This window comes from Camelina sativa, chromosome 12 (genome assembly GCF_030686135.1).
Source record: "Camelina sativa cultivar CO46 ecotype springtype chromosome 12, ASM3068613v1".
Classification (NCBI taxonomy): domain Eukaryota; kingdom Viridiplantae; phylum Streptophyta; class Magnoliopsida; order Brassicales; family Brassicaceae; genus Camelina; species Camelina sativa.
This window is the reverse complement of record NC_141891.1, coordinates 37707256-37714522: the sequence shown is the minus strand read 5'-3', so window position 1 is coordinate 37714522 and position 7267 is coordinate 37707256. Positions and strand designations below refer to the sequence as shown.

The 7267-nt window shown below is 45.9% G+C and overlaps 1 non-coding gene across 1 annotated transcript; it reads right to left on the bottom strand.

The window, feature by feature from the left end:
- Positions 1-280: 280 nt before the first annotated feature.
- LOC147933270 (small nucleolar RNA R71) lies at positions 281-389 on the bottom strand. The gene has a single exon (XR_015576888.1). It is a non-coding gene; the product is annotated as a small nucleolar RNA R71 (small nucleolar RNA).
- Positions 390-7267: the final 6878 nt, after the last annotated feature.

Sequence of the window (7267 nt, the reverse complement as noted above, 5' to 3'; positions counted from 1 at the left end):
TGAGATCAAGAGTAGTCTCATCTAGATTATTCAGAGTAACAAGTTTCATGGACTGCCAATGGAGGACCCATTGGATCATCTAGATGAGTTTTATTGGCTCTGTAGCCTCACCAAAATAAATGGAGTTAATGAAGATGAATTCAAACTCCGGTGTTTCCCATTTTCTTTGGGTGATAAAGCACACGTTTGGGAGAAATCTCTTCACAAGGAGTCTATCACCTCATGGGAAGCATGCAAAAAAGCGTTCCTCGCCAAATTCTTCTCCAACTCCAGAACTACAAGGCTGCGGAACGACATCTCCAGCTTTGTTTAGAAAAGCAATGAGACGTTCAGTGAAGCCTAGGAATGATTCAAGGGATACACCAGCCGATATGGATTCAGCAATGCTTCTTTGCTAAGCACACTTTACCGCGGTGTACTCCCTAACATAAGGATGTTGCTGGATACCACTAGTAATGGAAATTTTCTCAACAAGGATGTTGATGAAGATTGGGACCTGGTGGAGAATTTGGCCCAATCTGATGGGCACTACAATGAGGAGTATGATCGCACAATACAATCTTCTGGAGAGGACGATGCCAAGTACAAGCGAGACATGAAAGCCCTCAATGACAAATTGGACAAACTCCTCAATCAGCAATAACATGTCCATTCAATCTCTGAAGAAGACCAGTTTCAGCAACAAGATTAGGAGAATGCCCAACTAGAGGATGTGAACTACATCAACAATCAAGGGGGTTACAATAAAGGATACAACAACTACAAACCAAACCCAAATCTCTCCTACCGTAACCCTAATGTTGCTAATCCTCAAGATCAAATCTACCCATCCGTAGTCCAAGGAAACCAGGGCCCGCAAAAGCCTTTTGTCCAATACAATCAAGGCTATACTCCTAAGCAGTAGTACCCCAACAATTACCACCAACCAATTGCACCACATGGCTTCCCACCATAGAAAGGATCAAATAACCAATCTCAAGAGGCTAACCTACGTGGCTTAATTCAGCAGATGATATAGAGTCAGACATCGACACGATGGCCAACGCTAAACGATTCGCAGAGATGAGCAACAAGATCGACTCTGGGTACAATGACCTCAATGCTAAGTATAATTCTCTCAATACTAAGTTGAGATACCTAGACGGCCAAAACATAGCCCAAACAACTCAGAAGCTAGGTCAGCTTCCCGGTAAAGCTGTTCAGAACCCAAAGGACTATGCTACTGCCCAGGCAATCTTTCTTGAAAATGTTGATGATTACCTCACTGAGGACAGTGATGTTTAAGATAGAGAGGATATGGATCACAGTGGGATGTATGAGCACCAATATTACTTATCCGAGTATGAACCTGATCCTTCACTCAAGGAGACCGATGACGTACCCGACGATGGTGATCGGATGATCCATCGGGTAGACGTTCAGATGATAGATCAATCTCAACTTCTTGCAGCTGAGGAAGGGGAATTAGAGGAAAGATTCATAGCAGCTCTTGATATCCAATTAGAGGCGCTTGCAGAGCGTATGTCAAACCGAAAAGCCCCCCTCCTAAGCTCTTGCCACCACACGCTCTTCGAGATGAAATCATCAAAGAGACAGCTCAACTGGAGATGGAAATAAAGGAAGCTGTTAAAGAAATTAGGAATGTGATCCTGAGGAGTGGAGTGTGTTTAGATCCTGAACTGAGGATCAATGAGAAACTGGAGGATTCCGGCTCTTTCACTCTGCCATATTCAGTAGGCCTTCGGATCTTCACCAATTGTTTATGCGATTTGGGAGCTTCAGTCAATATCATGTCACTTTCAGTTGCCAACAAGATGGATTTCAGCAGTTTTAAACCAAGCAGCCTGTATTTGGTCTTAGCTGATAGGACAATTAGGCATCCCCATGGTATACTAGAAAACTTGCCTTTTAGGATCAGAAGAGTGGAGATTCCTACCGATTTCATGATCCTCGACATGGATAAGGAACCAGAAGATCCACTAATCCTAGGAAGACCATTGTTGGCAACAGTAGGTGCAGTGATTGATGTGAAAAGAGGACATAACATCATTGAGCATGGAGAGCACGTCAAAATGAAATTTGACATCAAGAATGGAATAAAGAGGCCAACCATCGATGTTTAGGTTTTCTCCACCCAAACGATGCCTAGGGAAATCAGGCATCGCCAAGAAGTTCATACTGCCTTTGATGTGGAACCAGGACAAGAACCGAAAAATCCCTTGAATCAGTCTACTACAGTGGAGAGGATACCAAAACCTCTCCCTCCCAAAAACAATGCTTGAAGAGAATGAAAAGTCAAGCTTAGTGACTTAAAACAAGCTCACTTGGGAGGAAGTCCTAAAGGTATCTTTCAATCTCTTTTCATTTAATTTTGTTTTATTTATTTCGTTTTGTTTAATTTGGATTTTACAATTTATGTTTCTATAAGTTTTCATTTATAAAAAAAAAAAGGGAAAAAGAAGAAATCAGAAATATTGGGGAACCCGAGACCGTAACCGAATACACACCCGACGCGCCTGATCGTGTTTCTACTCGGGTGGCGAGTGAAGTCCGAATTCTCCAAAACCCTAACCCACTCTCGACGAAACCCTAGTGGCAGCCTCTTCTATTTAAGGGGGCAAAACCTTTTTTCTCTCAACACCACAAACCGATAAGTAATCCCTAAACCCTAAGAACTCTTTAGCTTCCATCTTTCTATTTTCTCTCAAAAAGCTAAGTGTTCTTAGATTTTCGGGAAGTAACCCTATTAATCTCGACTTAGTCTCTGTTTTTCCTTTCAAGGATTTACCTATGGCTCCGAAAATCAAAACATATCAAAAGAAGGACACCAGATCAACCTCCGCCGCTGCCAGAACCGGCGGAGACGACATTAATTGATGTGACCGATGGTTGTGCTTGCGGAACGGTCAAGAGGAGGGCTCTCGGACAGATGTAGACAATGCTTTCCTCGGACAAGGCTTGTGGCTTCGGATCTAGGGACAAATCAAACGAGGGAAACAGAGTTTGAAGGTAAACAAACGAGCCGATTGAGAGATCGGTCGTTTGGCCACGATCAGGTCGAACGGATGCGGTACGGATGGAACAGATGTGGAACGACTAAGAGTGGTTGCGTTAAGATGCGATGGTGATTGCGAGTTGAAATGAAACGATGAAAGAGAAGGTGGTACGAGTGAAAACAAGAGAGGTTTGGCTCTCCTTTCGATACGGCCAAGCTAACGATGTCAAACCCGGTTTGGTGTCGTTAGGGTTCTTCCTTAGAACAATCCCGGATTAAACTAGAGAAAGGGTTGAGACAAGATCAAAGAATCTCTCTTTGAGAAAAGTTTTATTTTCATTCAAGTCTAAGGAACTACAAAGAGCTAAGAGAGGTTTAAATAGCTAGGTTAAGGAAGGGGCTTAAGGACACACGGACTCATCTTGGTCCGCACATCATCCTTTGACGTGTTCTCTTTGCAAATAGAACACGTCGCCTCCTTAAACCAACAAACTTAGCCACAAACACTCTAACATTCACAAAGGAATATTCCAAAGTTCAAATCAAAATGCAACGCGTATGAAAGAAAAGAACCGCCTTTGGCCTAGACGCGGGAAACGACTTAGCCTGGAGCGTTTTGCACTAAGCTCCTTGCCTCGTTAAAACCTCCTCCGGTAAACCCAGTGGGACAAACCCAGAGTGAGGAAAAAGAATACAATTCCTCGCTATAGTGACTTTTTTTGCCTTCACTCTTGGGTAAGAGTGAAGGCCATGCGAACTGAACCTTCAAGCTCTTCGTTGGCCGGGTGTTGTTAAACGAACGATTGAACGAAGAGGTTGATCCGTTGATTGGCCGCCTTGGTGGAGCTCCTTGACCTCGTCGTGGCTCCTGGGAGAACTACTGGTGCCTTGGCCGCGTTCGAAGTAGACGTCTTGGCCACGTCTGGTGCGTCTTGGTCAGGCGTCTCGGTCGCGTCCGATGCATCTCGGTCATCTCGATTGGACTCCGGTCCTATGATCACATCATCTCCTCCTCCTTGAAAAGGTTTGGTCCCTAAAACATCTTCGTCCTCACCTACATCAAACGGAACAAGGTCAGCAACATTGAAAGACGTTGATATGGTATACTCACCTGGAAGCTCAAGTCGGTAGGCATTGTCGTTGATCTTTTCAACGACCCGGAATGGTCCATATCCTTGGGGGCTGAGCTTGTCACACCCAGTCGCTAGGCTTGAACAACATTTGTTTACGTCCTCGGTTTAAGAAGCGCGCGTACTGCTCGTTCCTTCTCTCGATGTTGGCTCGAACCTCCTCGTGCAGCTTCTTGACTAGCTCTGCTCTCGCGGCTCCGTCTTTGTTCTCGATCTCTTCCAGCGGTAGAGGAAGAAGATCCAAAGGTGTAAGCGGCTTGAACCCATATGCAACTTCAAATGGAGACTTCTTCGTCGAGGAGTGGATGGTCTGGTTATAGGCAAACTCAATGATGGGGATGCATTCGAGCCAGGAACTTTTATTACTCGCGATCGCCGTTCTAAGCATAGCTCCTATTGAACGGTTTACGACCTCCGTTTGGCCATCAGTTTGCGGGTGAGCGGCGGTGGAGTAGAGAAGCTTGGTGCCGAGTTTCCCCAAGATGGTTCGCCAGAAGTCACCGAGGAATTTTGGGTCTCGGTCAGATATAATAGTGCGCGGCACGCCATGAAGCTTGATCACTTGACTGAAGAAGAGATTGGCTAGTTGCACGGCGTCATTGTTCTTGTTGCAAGGCACAAAGTGCGCCATCTTCGAGAACCTGTCCACCACAACCATAATGCTATCCTTATATGCTAAGAAGAGAGGTAGGCCTAGGATGAAATCCATAGACAAGTTGATCCAAGGCACTGTAGACACTGATAGAGGCATGTAGAGGCCATGAAGATGCGTTGTCGACTTTGAGGCTCGACAAACTATTCAACGGCCGCAGTGCTTCTCGACCATGCTATGCATCTTAGGCCAGTAGAAATGCTCTTGGAGCACGGCTAGCGTCTTGGTGATATCGAAATGACCAGACAAGCCTCCACTGTGTGCTTCTCGGACTAACAACTCGCGTATGGATCCGATGGGGATGCAAAGACGCCGGCCTCGGAACAAGAAACCTTCGTGTAAGTAGAACTCGGTGTAAATTCCTTTCCCATGGTTCTTGAAACAATCACCAAACTCCAAATCATCAGCGTACGCATCCTTGATGCTTTCAAACTCCAACACTCGAGCGTCCATTGTAGTGATCAGAGCGTGCCTCCTTGACAAAGCTTCGGCTACAACATTCTCCATGCCCTTCTTGTACTTGATGACGTATGGAAATGATTCGATGAACTCCAACCACTTCGCGTGTCTTCTCTTGAGATTGGTTTGGCCGCGAAGGTGCTTCAACGTTTCGTGATCAGTGTGAATCACGAACTCTCGCGCCAACAAGTAGTGCTGCCAAACCTCCATTGCGCGGACGAGGGCGTATAGTTCTTTATCATACATCGGGTAGTTGATCGCAACACCACTAAGTTTCTCACTTAAGTATACCACGGGCTTTCCTCCCTGAGTAAGAACTGCACTGATCCCTACTCCCAAAGCATCGCATTCGACCTCAAACGTCTTGTTGAAGTCGGGTAAGGTGAGCAAAGGGGCTTGCGTGAGGCGTCGCTTGAGCTCGGTGAACGCTCAATCTTGATCCTCTCCCCACTTAAACTCTTGATTCTTCTTGATAACGGCGGTGAGGGGCGCGGCGATCGTACTGAAGTCCTTCACGAACCTCCGGTAGAAGCTTGCGAGGCCATGGAATGATCGGACGTGAGAGATGTTTGTAGGCGTAGGCCACTCCTCTATGGCGCATATCTTCTCTCCATCAACCTTAAGGCCCTGTGAACTAACAACAAAACCTAGAAACACTAATTCATCAGCAGCAAAGACGCACTTTTTCAAGTTGGCGTACAATTGCTCTTCGCGGAGAGTAAACAAGACAGATTCTAGATGCCTACCATGATCAGACAAACTAGAACTATACACGAGGATGTCATCAAAGTAAACCACCACAAACTTATTAATGAAAGCCCTTAAAACATGATTCATGAGACGCATAAATGTGGAAGGGGCGTTAGAATGACCGAATGGCATTACCAACCATTCGTACAAATCCTGTTTTGTTTTGAAGGCTTTCTTCCATTCATCGCCCTCCTTCATGTTAACTTGGTGATAACCACTCTTCAAGTCGATCTTTGAGAAGACACTTGAGCCACTTAGTTCGTCAAGCATATCATCAAGCCTCGGGATGGGATGTCGGTACTTGATGGTGATGTTGTTGACAGCTCGACAGTCAACACACATGCGCCACAAACCGTCCTTCTTGGGCACGAGCAAGACAGGGACAGCGCACGGGCTCAAACTCTCTCGAACATATTCTTGAGCCATAAGATCGGACACTTGGTGCTCGAGCTCCTTCACTTCTTTGGGGTTGACTCGATATGCTGGCCGGTTTGGAAGTTGGGCTCCGGGAACAAGATCGATTTGGTGTTCAATGCCTCTGATTGGTGGTAGACCTTCGGGAAGCTCTTTGGGAAACACGTCCTTGAAACGCCTAAGAACTTCGCGTATCACCTCCGGTAAGGCGTCTATCGATCCTTCGAGGCCTGAAAGCAATAAATCTCGAAAAACCATCAATAACACTTGGTTAGAGTCCTTAAGGAACTTCCTAACATCACCATATTGAACTAAAAAGTTCTTTTTATCGTCCGAGTCTTTTGACAACTTAGTTTGCATTTCGTGCACTTTATTGGGGTTCAATGGTTTCAAACAAATGCGTTTGTTGTCATGGACGAAATAGTATTGGTTTGTATGGCCGAAATGCGTGGTTCGCTTATCAAACTGCCATGGTCGCCCCAATAAGAGGTGGCTAGCTTGCATATGCACCACGTCGCATAGGACTTGGTCCTTATACGGACCGACACTAAACGAGACTGTGACCTGTTCCTTTACATGGATCACAGTCTTGTCATTCAACCATTTTAAATGATAAGGACAAGGATGGTTTGTGGTAGGGAGGGAAAATTTCTTGACTAGACTGGAGCTTGCCACGTTAGTGCAATATCCGCCGGCTATTATCAACCCACAAACCTTTCCACTTACAGTGCATCGGGTGTGGAAGATATTGTCGCGCTGGCTTGCGTCGTCGGCGGTCGCCACACTTGTGTTGAGGATGCGGCAAATCATCAGAAGCTCCCCGACGTCGGGCTCAGCTACAGCTTTTTCAAGTTCACCCTCGACTTG